Here is a 15438-nt window from a genome sequence, read left to right as displayed (position 1 = left end):
ATTAATTAATCATTTCTAGGAAGTTTGTTGGGATGAATCAATAGAACTTAGAAATACTGGTGGCATTTGTGAAGGGCCCTTAAAAAGGCTAATTGTGATGAAGAAGCAATGTGGTCTTGATGCTGCTCAAACCCTACCACCCGGTTAGCCCTGAGGGGGAGCAGCATGTGAGGGCTTTTAACCTCTGAAAGGATGCCAAGCAAAGCCCACTCAGCATCGTGAGCCCTCATTTGTTACATTTACAGAGCATTTTTAGAAGTGTGGAGAAAATCTCTCCACATTTCAAAGCATAAATGCTACTACACAGCACAAAATTACTTGACATCTCAGAAAGGAGAAGCAATTGATACCCAAACACAGGTCTGCTCTGTAAGTATTCACATGTGCGAAACAATACGTGATCCACAAAAACATATGGCTCTTGTAGCAAATACATGGAATCGAGTTGAATTAGGAAGACTTTGAAAAGGTCCTCAGTTTAAATGTACACGGCTCTCTGAAATGTCCAGCTAAGTTTAGTGCAACAATTAAAAACAGATAGATTGTCAGGATGCATAGACCAGGGGTAGAGTTAATTCAGTATGAAAGAAATGAGTGACTGGGAATGAGACAGAAGAGCAGAAGAAGCAGGAAAGGAGCAAGGATGAATGGAGAGATGAAATGATAATAAGGGGGGGTAGGGAGAGACAGAATAGAAGGGGGAGGGAAGAAAGAAGTGAAATAAAGTAGAGAGACAGAGAAAAAATGAAGGAAGTGTATGAGACAGGAAAGAGAAGGAGAGCAGCAAGAAAAATAATGACATTTTATTGTATACTCTGGCAGCTTTCACTTTAGGAGAACAAAGCCTACAGCAGACCTAAAGGCTACTACTTATGTATTAAAATATGTGAGAGGGTTTTTCTTTGGTTGTTTTATATATATATGTGTATGTATAATTATACACATGAAATGACACAGAAATTACAGCCTTCCTGGGGATCTCCCCCTGTTCCCTGTACTCCCAGTTTTGCCCATCCTCACAGGTTTTCCTGCACTGCCATGTGTCCAGCAGCAGTAGCACTGTGAGCCAGGGCTTTCTGGTTCAGTTTGCTCTTTGTCTGTCCTGCTTTCTAAGAGCTGGGAATGGGGGTTCTGGCTCCCCTGTTCTGCAGCCCCCAGCTTCAGGGCTGTCCACTGGGATATCTGTTGTTTGAGGTTGCTGTTTCCTTATGTTGATCTTCATGGCAACATTTTAATTTTGCACTGGCTGATTGAAAATGTGTCAAATGTTTTATTGTTGAATTAGTTGGAGTGTGTGTGTTATTGGTTTTGCTTTGTCTGTCCCTGTACCTGCAAGCTGCTGGTAAAATGGCACCACTTTTCAAACTTTTTAGAGCTACAAGAGTCATTGAGTGATATCGAAATCTATCCATTTATCTGATAGTTTGACAGTGTTAAATATTGATCAGAATCTATCTGCCTCTCTTAAAATAGACCCTTTCTTACTGTAACATCATCTTCTGCCTTTGGCTTGTGCAGTGCTGGGACCATGAGCTGCATATCTTTGACTGAGACTGTTCATGCTCATGCTCAGTAAATTGTGCTCTTTTACTGTATGAGGAATAACACTTGGCAAGTTAAATGAATTGGATGTGATCATCCATCTGGCTTCAGGAAGGCTGTCTCAGGGAGACAGGAGCACTAGATGAGGTTTCTGGCTTGGGCAGATTGGTGTGACATGCATTTCTCTAGACAGTTGAGCATCCCCAGGAATTTCTGGTTCCTGCTGGAGTGGGTTGTGCTGCCAGACCTCCTCACCATTGTACTTGTCCATGTGCTGGGCTGACTCCTCTCATTACACCAAATATACGTTTTCTGGATCCTCTCAGCCGATCACAGGATTCATTTCAAAGCTGCCCACGGTCCCTGTGTGTGCCCTTCTCTTGCTTGAGGTCAAACTGTCACATCCACTACATTTAGCATGTTGAGGATAGTGCAAAATTTCCTGCTCTTGCACAGTGACTGGTTTGTTGCTGGTTGTGTGCCTGGGTGATCTTACCTATACAACCAGCTCTGGGGCTCGCACTGATCCCTAATTTTGGATGTGCCATTCCAGAACCATTTTGTCTGGCCTCAGACATTCTTCCCAGACTGTGAGAGAGGTCAGATTCCTTTAGTTTTCTTCCATACACTGTGGAGAGCTTCCTCTTCTCCAATGGTATCCTCAGGTCTTCCCATGATCGTGTTTGTCCCTTATCCCTTCAGGGAGGGCCCCTTTGTGAGGAATCCAAGGATTTTGTGGTTCAGAGATGGATACTTTATTTCCTGGTGCCATTGGAAATGGCATCTCTGCATTTTGCTAGTGACCTGTATGCTTTATTCCTATGCCCTGTTGCAGATGGCATTGTTCAAATCACCTTATCCAGGGTACCAAGTTTTCTAGTTTAAGCATGGTGCACTGGTTCATTAACTTTACATGGTTAATCTGTCATTTTTCTGAAAACAAAATGGCTTCTGGCAATTGCTGGACCATTTCTGAATGTCTTTTCTGCTGTTTTGGATAAAAATCTGAGCTAAATTTTGCCATTCTCCCTCATCATTTCCCTGTTTCATTTCTCATCATTCTAATAGTCCTGTTGTGAAGACAAGAAACAGAAACATAGATGTTTAACACTTAACAATATCTTATTGTCTTACTGCTTTTGGAAAAGGGAATGGAAGAGGAAAAACCTCACATAGGGCTATAAACAAAACAGAAGGAAGTGAGTTCACTGTCCACGGGAAAGCACAGCTCTCCTGTGAAGGAGATTTTTGTTTCAGTGGAGGGGAAATGCACCATTGCTCTGACACTGAGCAGTTCTTTTCAGCAGACTACACTGCTGAAAAACTTGTGAGGAAACCCCAAATATGCCCTATCTACCCTGGGAGCATTTCTGATGACCATGAGGCTTCTAGAATATGAGGTGGAATGAAAACATTGTTGGAGAATTGAGGATGAAACAGTTAAAAGCCCCCCCCCAAAAAATCTACAGACTTGGCAATTTTTGTGAGAATAGAAAATAAGCAGATTATTTAATGCCTCAAGTTTGATAAAGCACAAATATAACTGAGCATCCTTATTTTATTCTCTTCCTCCAGAAGATGGCAAAAGTTAGCTGGACTTAACACAGCCAGATGGAGGAAAATGTTCCAGGACTGTTTGTGCTATCCTCCAGTTTCAGGTCACCACTGGTTTAATGCTCCAGCTGCAAGGGTTGATCCCAAACCCACTGAGATAAGTGGTTGTTTGGAGCAACCAGGCACTGCAACTCCAGCACTGCTTTGTGCTGGGTGAGGTGCCACTCCAGGCAGCAGAAGGGGCTGCGGGGCTGCAGCAACTGCTCCAGGAGCCATGCAAGTCCCAGCTATGGCCAGACATTTCCCTTCATGGGGGGGAAATTGTCAGTAACATCTTCATGGAGATCACAGCCAGAAATGCAGCTGTGAGAAGTTTCAATTTTATACACAAAACGTGAGAGACACCAGTTACAGTATTTGATAGTGCTCATAAGAAGAAAAATCCCTTTGAGATTTGCTCCTTGAGTACTGAAGAGGTTAATTCCCACAAATACAGCCTATATTTGGGCTAGGACAGCATGGAGAACTTGCATTTACAGTGGAACCTTGACTGAAAAGAGGAAAGGATATATAACAAATATATAGAAAAAAAATCAGATTAAGTACAGATTTGGTAACTAGGATTTTTTTTCCAGCTCAGCAAGGAACTCTAGAAAAAGGAAAGAAATATTACTAATAAGATGAGAAGAGACACAAAATAAGCTTTTATTTCTCATGTAGTTAGTTTATTTTGTTCCTATATTTAGCTGGTCTGGCACTTTATAATTTCAACATTAGGAAAATGTGAGAGTATTTGAGTAAGGTGATACACTGGAGTCAAGAGGCCTCCTGCCAGCAGAGAAGGAGAACTGAGGACTGCTTGTTTCAAGGATGCTCCTGAGGTGGTTCAGCTTAACCTGGTGCTTATCCTGTGGTGAAGTTCTAATTTGATTCCAAACAAATTTGTCCTGACAATTTTTTCAGCCTAAGGGTTTTGACAGCTGCTGTAGCTGACTGATGGATGCTCAGAGTGGATTTGTGCCTATGCCCTTGGAAGGAAAGGGAAGTGAGCAATGGGCCAGTTTGGAGGGTGTTTGACACCTTGCAAAAGCCAACACATGAGTAAACTGTGCTAACAACACAAGAGCCCGTGGCAGCTATTCCCTTCTTGAACATCCTCCAAGAGGAGGCAGGGATGTCCCTAGTTCCCAAAACTCCAGCTTTCTTCTTAGAGCCCTTCCAGCAGGGCAAGACCAGAGGTGGGGCAAGGACATGTGAACTCCCACCTGTGCTGCCTTTACATGGAGCTTTGGATTTGGACAAGATGCTCCCACTTGAAGACACGTTTTCTCCTTTGGACAGTGTTCAATATATCAGCCACGTTGCTCGATCCACAGTAAGGTAGTGATTGTGTCTTCTGTTATGAGAAAATGTTCGTGTCACAGTTGACTTCTTCAAGGTCATATCCTTATTATTCAAGCCAACTGGGAAATTTTAACAAAGTGATTCCCTGGGCCTCCACTCCCTGAGAAAAATACAAATTTATCAGAACAAAACCTTGATTTTTTTCATTTCAAAGTCTCTTAGTATGTCAAAATATTCTGTTTCCCATCCAGAAGCAGGAAAAAAATCTTGTTATCTCAACATTTTTGGCTGAGTTGGGTTTTTTTTCTGGGTAATTCAAATGTGCAGAAGGAATATTGCCAATGGCTGTTTTTAGCAGCATGAGAAACAATACCAGCCACAGAGAAGGACCCTGCATCCATTGAAGTGACTCAGCAACACTACTTGTCAAGAACAAGTTCTGACCAGGTTGGCAGAGCCCTGCAACTGCTGCTGGGTGAGTTCAGTCCCACTGGCTGCGTCATCCGTGGTTTCTCTGGCTGTGCAGAGGAAGCAGGGACACAATAGCTACAGCGGTAGGAAGCTTTCTAGCCTCACCCCTGCTTCCTCCCCACAGCAGGGGTATTACCTGCCTGTCCACTCCTCTCTGCTGTGTTCACCTTCTTATAATCCCTCTGCTCCGGCAGCTTTGCTTTGGATAGAGGGAGTCATGACCAAATTCCTGCAGAAATGAGACCATTCTCGAAGTGTGTGTTTACCAGTGCACTGCTGCAAACTCTGAAGAAGCTGCTGCAGTATTAATAGCTTTGCTGCTGCCAGATGAAAGGAGGAGAGTGTTCAGATCTAAGAAATCAACAGATGTTAAAGCAATTTCTGCCTTCTCTGTTATATTGCACATCAACGGGAGCATGGTAAAGTGCTTTTTTGTACCGTTTAGCATCTGAGATTTCAGGACATCTTGTAAGTGTGCATTAGGAGAGTGGAATGTTACTATATTTGTACTTGCAGATTTGGAATGAGAATAAAATCTGGAGAGATGCAATGTGCACATGGAATGTTTTCCAGAGGGGCTGAGGCTGAGGGAACCCAGCACAGTGAAGCTTGAGCTGTCTCGAAACTTCAGGCTGCACATGCAGGGAGGCAGAGCATGTATTGGTTTTGAAATGGAACTGAAAACTGTAGAAACTTGGAGCTGCTTCTCCAAACCTGCCTAATTGTGGGATCACAGGTACCATTGCAAATTACTGAAATAGTGTGTTTGATTTTTGCAGTTACTCTCAAAATATGTTGTTGCTTCATCTTGTCTCCTTGGATACGGGTGATGGCCCTCTGGCTAGTCACTTCAGAAGGGAGGTGTTGCCACTGCAAGGGATACCTGGCTTTTACTGCTGACACCTAGTGGGGGCATGATACAGCCCTGCCTCACCACAGCCATGGTACTGCACATCAGCATGATCTCTCTCCATGCTTCTCTCAGCAGTTTTCTGTTAGATCCCTCTTTTTCCCTAATAGTGAGATCTCTGGAGTCACCACAAGCCTTTAGTCAGCACAGGTACTCTCGTTTTTGTCAGGGCCCTGAGGGCACTAATAGGCCCCAATTAGCCTAAACAGACCCCTCTGGAGTCTCTGCTCACCCTTGCCCCAGGAACCTTTTTCAGCTTCTCCTGGAGCCTTCAGTATTGACCTGAGCTACATGACAGGAGTGCTGGTCTCCAGCCGTGGTCACACCTGTGTCTAGTCTGGACCCCAACCCACAGACTGATGTGGCCTGGCCTCAGACCTGCCTTGTCCCTGTGCACCTGCCTTGGAGACCTGGAGTGGGCAGGGATCTTGCTAGAGTGGTGAGGAACCAGCAACCTTGGCTGCATTTTGGCATGGAAGATGGGCCTGAGGTGATGGGCCTAATGCTTTATTTGCCCATATTTGTGAAGGGAAAGTGAATTCTGTCCAGAGGTAAAAAAACCCTTCCACAAAAGGCGCAGAAGCTCCTTCCTGGTGATTTGTGCAGGGAAGGTCAGTGTGTCCTAGAAGGCAGAGATGAATTGCAGATGCAGAAATGGTAAAATTTGCATCTCTCTTGCCCTGTTTTCCAGTACTTCTCAATCAGCTTGTTTGCATGTTACCTTTCCTTTCTAGGTTTGGTTCTCTGCCACTGGCTGGGCTCTGCTTTGTCTTTCTTAAGAGTAACATCAGCTTTGAGGTCTCCTTTGCCCCCTCAGCCCCTGTGCTTTGCTGACAGTGCTCTGTGTTTCCAGCAGAGGCTGCCTTTGCAGCTAACAGGGTTCCAAGGTGTAAGGGTGAACTGTTTTTTCTCCCTCTGGAAGACCCTTAGACTTTTCCCTTTGATAGGTGAAGCTGAACTGAGCATATTTAACAAGCCCACAGCTCCCAGGGGTTTTCCATTGCAATTCAGCCACTTCTTCCCCCATGGCCAAGATGCAGGAGGATGCATCCCTTCTCTCCTGAAGTCCAGTCCCATCACAATCCCTCTGCCACTGAGCAGCAGAGGCAAACGGAGACAGTCCTGCAGAGGGACTGTGGCCGGTCTGGCCTCCCCAGCTGGAGTGTTAGCTCACAGGCAGCTGGGAGGAGAGTGGGCCAGGAAAGGCTGTAGCACATGTAGGTGAAAACAGACACACAGAGAAAGGCTTTAGATGTTGCCGAAGCCTGGATGTTGTAATAACATTTAGTATGTCTATTCTTTTAAGGCTCAGATGTAAAACTTGGCTTTTTTACCCCAGATATGAGGAATCCCTCTCAGTATACCTGGAGATCTAGCAATGAGCACTGTTTTGGAGCCAGAATGTTTAAAAAAGGGGCAGTTGGCCAGAGAGCAGAGCAGAGCCACTGCCCTCACAGAGTGGTCCCTGTTGCTACATCCCACAGTACCTCCATGTTTGCACCCCGGGGTGTTACAGGAGCTCATTTGAGGCACACAGGCTGCAATAGTGGGACCTACCCAAAGAACTTGACCCCGGCTGTAGGTAAATGTGCACAGGAGCCCTCATCCCGGGGTGCTGAGCTGGGGGCACAGTGCAATGCTTGGGCCCCTTCGGGCATCGCTGGGGCTGTCTGTGCTCCTGTCAGTGAGGGAGAATCTCCCACGGCCATCTCTGTGCCAGAGAATGTTTGCCTGAGGCTTCTTTGGAAAAACATTCCGCTTCCAAAGTGAGTATTGCTTGGAGTGAGCGTGCTCCCCGTGCTGCTTTGCCTTTTGGGCTGGTTTGGGGTATTTCACTTCACTACCCACGAGTCCGTGTTCAGGCCCCCGTGTACTGGGTGAGCAGGGGAGTGGAAAGTTCCATATCCTCGGCAGTCCCCGCTGCTCTCTACTCATGAAGTAGCAGCTCTCGGAGTCGGGACAGCAGGGCAACTCCCGACGCCAAAGCCGCCAGCCCGGTGTGACCGATCCCAGCACCCCATCTCCGTGTGACCGACCCCAGTCCCCAGATCGGTGTGACCGATCCCAGCCCTCCATTCCCATGTGACCAACCACAGCGCCCCCATCCTGGCGGGACCGATCCCAGCTTCCCCATCCCGGTGTGACCGATTCCATCCCAGCGTGACCGATCCCAGCTTCTCTACCCCGGTGTGACAAATCCCAGCCCTCCATCTCGGTGTGACCGATCCCAGCCCTCCATCCCGGTGTGACCGATCCCAGCTTCTCTACCCCGGTGTGACAAATCCCAGCCCTCCATCCCGATGTGACCGATCCCAGCTTCGCCGTCCCGGTGTGACCGATCCCAGCCCTCCATCCCGGTGGGACCGATCCCAGCCCTCCATCCCGGTGGGACCGATCCCCACGCTCGCCGCCAGGTGGCGCCGTGGGGCGCGGCGGGTCCCTGAGGGCTCTGGGCTGGAGAGGGGCGGGAGGACCCGGAGCATTCCCGAGCAGCGCCGGTGATCCCGGAGGAGCCCCGAGGAGCCCCGGTGATCCCGGAGGAGCCCCGAGGAGCCCCGGTGATCCCGGAGGAGCCCCGAGGAGCCCCGGTGATCCCGGAGGAGCCCCGAGGAGCCCCGGTGATCCCGGAGGAGCCCCGGTGATCCCGGAGGAGCCCCGAGGAGGCCGGTCCGGGCGCACCGGCTGCACCACCTGCCGGCAGCCCCCCGCGCCGCCCCCCGTCGCTCCCCGCCGGGGCCGGGTGGAGCGGTGGCTTTGCCGGCACCCCCGGAACGACAAACGTACGGTCGGGATTGAGGGCTCGGCCGAAATGAGTGTTTGTAAAGCGTCGGGTACGGAGGGGCCCTGACCCTGCCCGAGCTGCTAGAGAGCAAAACCACTGTGAATTCGAACACTCCGTGGGTTCAGCAGGCGTGAGGAAGCCCCAACAGTAGGCAAGCGTGTGGTTATTGTACCTTACCTGTGCACACCCACGGCAGGTGTGCAGTCACTGTGTTACCTGTGTGCAGTCACTGTGTTACCTGTGCACACCCACGGCAGGTGTGCAGTCACTGTGTTACCTGTGTGCAGTCACTGTGTTACCTGTGCACACCCACGGCGGGTGTGCAGTCACTGTGTTACCTGTGTGCAGTCACTGTGTTACCTGTGCACACCCACGGCGGGTGTGCAGTCACGGTGTGTTACAGGTGTGCAATCACTGGGTGTTACCTGTGCACACCCATGGCAGGGCTGCAGGTCAAGTCCCCAGGGCGCTGCTGCCAACTGCACTGGAGCTGAAGCATCAGCGACACCTTTTGTTGAGGAGAAATCAAGTGTTAAGGTGCAGCACTGCAGAATTTCTGCCCCCTGGGGAAGTCGTTCTGTACGTGCCCATTGCTGAGGTCCTTAGGGCTGTTGGCATGTTCTCCACAAGGATTTAAGAAGGATCATTTACAAATGCCTAATTGAGTATTTTCTACCCTTGCCTCAAGTGGAATTGGGCCAGTTTATAAATACATGTCCAATCCTTTTCAGATACAGAGGAGTCTCAACTCAATTTAAATCTTGTGGGAATGAGTTCCATAGGTTAATTATGTGCTGTATGGAAAAGGATTTTATAATTCAAAATGTTGCCTTTGAAATTGCATTGTCATCTTATTCTTGTATTATTCAAAGAGGGTAACCAGTCAGCCCAGAGCTGACAACAGGACTTAAACAATATGTGTTGGTGTCAAAACATGTGAAGCATAAATGGGACTTGGTTACTGTCTACTCCGGTTAATGTCCAGATGCTTTCTAGACTTCCTTTAAATTTCTCTGTGAAAAAGTATTTCTTCTCCTCAGATCTGAGTTTTCCACCCTTTCCATTTCCTTACTTATCCCTGTGTTCAAACATCAAGACAGGAAAGAGCCAAACTTCTATCTCCTGTATTGATCCTATTCATTTCAGGCTGTGCTTCTATGAAGTCTTCTCTTACTCATTTCTTCTCTGTCACAAGAAGTCCTGGTCTTTCAGTCATAATTTGAAATTTCCCAGGCCCTGTGTTATCAACATATTTCTGAAAATGAAGTAGCCAACAGCTTCAGGGCTGGTGTTTTACTCTGAAGCAGGCAGGGCTGTGATCTCCCTCCCATCTACTTAGCACTGCCGATGACTTTTTTCCCCACAAGCTAAAGAGTAGCTGCAGAGTTTCACATAATTACAGCTGTACAGCACTCACATATCTCAGGTTTCTACAAAGATTCTTTTGTTTCACTGTCCTATACCTCAAGCATCCAGGCACCTTGTTGCCTTCATTGACCATATGCATTCCCATGAAGGCTTTCCAAAGCTGTTTGCAGTAATACCCAGGTAGATTTCAGCTTGGCACCATTAACTGTGAGCAGCACTGTCTGGAAACAGCCATGCCTTATTGCTTTACCCAAGTACAATTATGTCTTAAAATGCCCAGACTGGGCTGGCCTTTATTTTATCCCCTGTAATTGAAATTTGGCTTGAAGTGTTTCTAACTACAGCCAGTAAATAGAGGCAAAACCCAATCCCTCAGCAATAACTCATTCCCCCATTGTCCAACAGTGTCTGCAATGATTTATTTGATGACTGTTGCTTGGCCGTGTAGGAGATGAGCTGAGCAGTGGGAATGACAGGAGAACTGATGAAAAAGCAGGTTCAATTTAAAAGCAGCTGTACAATGTGGAGAGTACAGCAGAGATGAGTGTGTGTTGGAGGTTGAAACATGCATTTCTCAAAGGAGTAGGAGGGGAAATCAAAACATGTGTGTCTTTAAATAAGCTAGCATCCAGATTTTGTTACTTTTATTTAGGGTTATCCCAACAGGCCAGCTCTCAGACTTTATTGAAGTTTACTTTTGTAATGACTGGATTTTCTTCCTCTTTGGATTTTATCCAGAGAAAGTAGGGAGCAGCTATCAGTGAGCTTCCAGTAGTGCTCTGAGTAGCGGGCATGGCCGGAATATATGAAAATAAGATAGCATTACTCATTTTAAGAAGTGGCAAAATTTGGCCTGTAGATATCACCACTATTTTCCCACTTATCCAGAGTATTGGTCATATGCCAATACAAAAAGCTGCCAACTAAAACGTTTTAAGAAAGGAAACACTGTTTGCAGCCTGAAAACAAATGTTTTCATTTCCCTGAAATATGTGCTGAATATATATAAAGAAGACTCAGAAGTGTCTAGTGAGGTTTAACATTTTGTAATTGTATGGATGAATTTGTTAACCTTTTTCACACTTTGTTCTTTAATAGATGAACATTGTAACTGATACTATTTAGTTAGAAACAGTACTTAAACACTGAAAACAAGAGGTAACGTAATGCAGTCGGATAAATCCATTAGAAAGGCAATAGTATAACATTAAAATGCCACCACCATGAAGTCTTTGTTGGTTTAAAATTCCTTTGCTGTTCTGCCACTTTCTTTGTTTCTTTATGCTACTGTTTTTTCTTGTAACTGAAAACATCAGATGACCACGAGGGATGAATCTGCAGCAGTGCTGCCTCCCAGGATGTGTAGCTGCAGCCTCTAAGCCCAGTGTTGTGCAGCAGTAGGGATCCACGTGGCCGATTGTTTTGCAGACACAGTGGTGGCATATTTATGTATTTCTGAACTTGTTTTTCAGGGTCCCTGGCTGCCTGTGTATCATGGAGCTTGCTGCTTAACAACAGAAATAAAGCACTTGTCAGGCAGAAGCAATTGTGTCAGTGCAAAATGGAATTCGCAAGACTAAAGTTTACACGAGGTAACAACAAAATCTACTGTTCCATTCTATTGGGCAACAAAGGTAATTTGTTATGCAACATAATGAGGACTTGTGTGTGATAGCGGAGGCTCTTGGTTACAGGGCATTGGCATCAACAAGCCCATGCAGCTCATAGATATAAGAGAATTGCTATATGTAGCACTGAATTCAAAAGCTTTCTTGTTATTACGGGAGGAGTGGTTTCCAACTTAAAAATTGCAGAGTAAACAAAACCCTGAGACCAGTCCTGCAGTCCTTTATGGTCTGGGTAGGACCTTCCTCATTTCGTTTTGGGTTGGTCTGTGCCTCAGACTTGATAGTCAGCCTGGGGACCACAAGGTCAGGGTCACAAGTGTCATGCATTTCATGTGGTTCTGACACATTTGGCAAGTCTCCTGCCAGCCCACATAATGACCAGGGAAGAGGGAGTGGAGGGGGAGAAGTCAGATAGTCATAATGCCATTCACTGCTGGCCAGAAGTCCATGATGTCTGATCCCACATATTCCACTGCTGCTGTTAGCACATCCACTCCTAGAAGCCAGTTATCCTTCCTGCAGGACAGCAGTGGTCATTCACCTGTTTTGCAGATACACTGCAGCACGTGGGCTGTGTACGGAGCTGGGAATGGAGCTGTGGCCTATAAAGCAGTGAGATTCATCTGCTTTGCCCTATCATCTTTCAAAAGAAATCTACAGGCTGGTATGATGGGGCCTCTTGTTTATGATGACTTAGGCTGCTCTCTGCCTCCAGAGCTGGTGCTAGACTCAAAGATCCTGTTTGCTGGCATTCCACTGCTGTCTACAACTGCTTCTGTAACACCCTGTCCCATATGTGTTCTCCTGGCCCACACAATATTTCCCTTGCCATTCAGTTGAAAGAGAGAGTCTGGGAGCAGTCTCTTCCTGAGAGCTGTGAGGGAGAGAGTGGGCTCAAGCTTCACTGATAAATTAATACAGGAGAAATAAGAAATTAAGACTGTGCCACATGACCTGTAGAGTAGAGGACTAAGCTCAAATTGTATTGTTAACTTTGTCCTGGCAATCTGTGGGGTTGGTTCTATTTCTGTAGCATGCATATAACGTTGTACCTTATGGATGATATTCTGGAGCTGTCATAATCAAGCAAACAGTTTAATTCCACAAGTGCTGTGTTAATTTGGAGATAATGCTTGCTTTTTTCCTCAAACCACAGTCATGACTGGTTGGCCAGACCACGTTATGGAAAGCTGCTCCTGCAGAAAAGTCAAAGACCCCCATCCCCTGGTGTACTGTGCCAGTGGCAGGATGCTGGAGTTCTGACTGTGACAGTGACTCGAAAAGGGCCTGGCCTGTTTACTGCTACTCAGACAGGAGCCCAGCTTCTTAGGACAGTTAGGACAGCAGTACAAATAAAGGTAAGACACTGAGTTAACCACTATCTTGGCCAAGCTACTTTACCTCTCAGTGACTTGGGTTATATGGGACAGTCATCACTATAAACTCTGGTGCTTGAAGTTTAACCAAACAGACTGAAACATCTAAAGGAAAGGAGTGAAACAAGCTCTGCTTTAGTGGTTTATGGTGGAATGTCGGGCATGACACGCAGCCCAAGGTATTCAAACTAGGATGTGATTGAGAAAACTTTTGCTTGTGGTTCCAGACAGGTACTGTACTCTGTTTCCAGAGATGCCAGGCACCTGCCATTCAGCAGTGGCTTCCTCACATTATAAGGCAGGTGGGTTTCTTTGGGCCTATTTTCTTGTGTATTTTTTTTTTCACAGCCTCTTGAACAATATGGATCTAGTCCTGACTGAGATATTTTAGGAGCCACTATGACAGAAATATTTCATGATGATACCGGTTACTTTAATTGAAGATATGTTACTTTAATTACCAACCAAAGTAATTAAATTAAGCCTAACCAAATTAATATTGCATCGTAAGAAGCACTAAGATTCCATACTGTGAGGATAAGAAGCAAACAAACCAACCCTGTCTTTCATGCAGGAGATCCTATCTGGCATTTGCATAGATATTGTGTATGTAATTAAAGCCATCCTTAATGTGTCATGCTGTTATTGCAGCCCTTGCTATTTTGCAGCAGTTGCTAGATCTTACAATGAATGACTACAAAAATATCCCAGGGACTCTAGAAAGCATTACAGTGACTTTGCAGACAACGATTCTCTTAAAGTAAACCCCACAAGCATCCTTGCTTTTTCCCAGGGAAACATCTTGTTAGCATCTGTCAGGACGAATGCCATTTTGCCTCAAGAAAATGCTGATCCTGGCAGAGTCTGGGCACTGCGCACTGAGAGCTCACAGGTGAGTAAGTTGTCTGGCGCTTTCTGCAGTGCAAGTGCAGGGTGTTTTCAGACTCTCAGCGCTGTTTGGCAGAGCCTCGGGTCGTCCAGAGGTGAGCTGCCACGCTAGAAAGCCCTGGGTGAGCCGCCCTCCCGGAGGGGCCGCGCTTGGCTGGGCGCGGAATTGTGCAGCGATCCCGTGTCAGACGTGCCGCAGGGGTGTCTTTCCGCCTGAATGCGGCCACTTGCAAATGTTTTGCTGTTTCGTCCCTCTGCAGCCCTGCTTTTGGGACCATTTCAAGGTCAAGGCTGTTAACAGGGCTGCGAGTGCAACGCTTCCTCTCAGACTGCAGGGTCCGTGGCACCGGGGTGATTATTTATGATACTCTTATGCAGTTCCCAGTGCACTGAAATGTTGTTTTCCTCTGCACTTGCTCCTCCTGCCTGGGAGCCGCACAGTTCATGTGACTTCCATGCATCTGTCAGCCCTGCTGCCTGTCCCCCAGGGTCCCCAAGTGGGCAGCTGGGCTGCTCTAGCCTTTGGGGCTCTACCCCTGGTACTGTTCACAGGGAGCAGCTGGAGTGATTGATGCCGGGGATTGAAGATAGTTTCTGGTTCTGGTTCTTCCTTCAGCATAGGCAGCAAGAAAGCATCCACCTTCCAGCAGTGCTGAAACACTTTTGGCAACTTTACCCATCTCTGAGGTCTCTCTGTCAGCACCTCTTTCTCCCTCATTTATTCCTTGATCTCCTGCCCCTGTAGTAGAGGAAGCCCCACTACTTTCTCAGGCCCTTGCCCTGTTCTGTGGAGTTTTGCATTCCCCTTCCAACACTGCTGGAGTCAGGTACAGCAAGATGAGGGAACAGCTCAGTATAATGTTTAGCTGAATAAAGTATCACACACAGAAACTTGCACTGTTTCCATCAGCAGCTTACCAAAATAAGAATGAGTATAATTGTTCAAAAACCAAGTTAAGATGGATTTTCACATGTAAATATCTGGACTGAGATTTGGTTAGCAGCAGATGATGTGTGGAGCTGTGTGTTTTAGGCCTCTAGTTTACTGTCTTCAAGGTGCTGTGTTAGTGTCAGGCTCATCTGGGTCAGGATCGTGGAATTTGCTCCTTGGCAGGAAGCCTGCCCTCTGATTGCCCCCTGTGTGGATGGTTTTTCACAAATGGTGTATCTGTAATGTGTTGTGCCCAAACTGCACATAGAAAAGCCTTCTCAAAAGTCAGGAATTGTGTCCATGGTAAGATTTGACTGTAACAATTAAACCCCCCCACAATTAATAGATATTCCTTTAATCTACTTGCAGCAGGTGCTGCCACAAGTGAGTGTCAGAGACAGGATGGGTGGGGCTGTCAAGGTGACCAACCAACTTCAGTTGACCAAACTGGTAGTTTTAGGTAATCTAAACTGAGGTTCAAAGCAGGTGTGTTAGAGGTATTTGCTAAGTTCTAGGGCTCGATAAGTGCTGTGAGTAAGATGAAACTTTGAATTAAGCACTTTGAAAGTCATAACAGGTCGAGTATCTAATGAAAAATTAAAGAATGAATTAGTGGGCAGAAAAGAGTTCTCCCCGGAGCAATA

General features: G+C 46.5%; 1 long non-coding RNA gene across 1 annotated transcript; it reads left to right on the top strand.

The window, feature by feature from the left end:
• Window positions 1–11470: 11470 nt before the first annotated feature.
• Window positions 11471–13844, top strand: LOC120322720. The gene is made up of 3 exons (XR_005562580.1): window positions 11471–11563; window positions 12756–12957; window positions 13769–13844. It is a non-coding gene; the product is annotated as an uncharacterized LOC120322720 (long non-coding RNA).
• Window positions 13845–15438: the final 1594 nt, after the last annotated feature.

The sequence above is a fragment of the Pipra filicauda genome, unplaced genomic scaffold (genome assembly GCF_003945595.2).
Source record: "Pipra filicauda isolate LSUMZ 115617 unplaced genomic scaffold, ASM394559v2 scaffold146_size1912638_pilon, whole genome shotgun sequence".
NCBI lineage: Eukaryota > Metazoa > Chordata > Aves > Passeriformes > Pipridae > Pipra > Pipra filicauda.
Note: the sequence above shows the minus strand (reverse complement) of the source record. Positions and strands in the feature narration are given on the sequence as shown.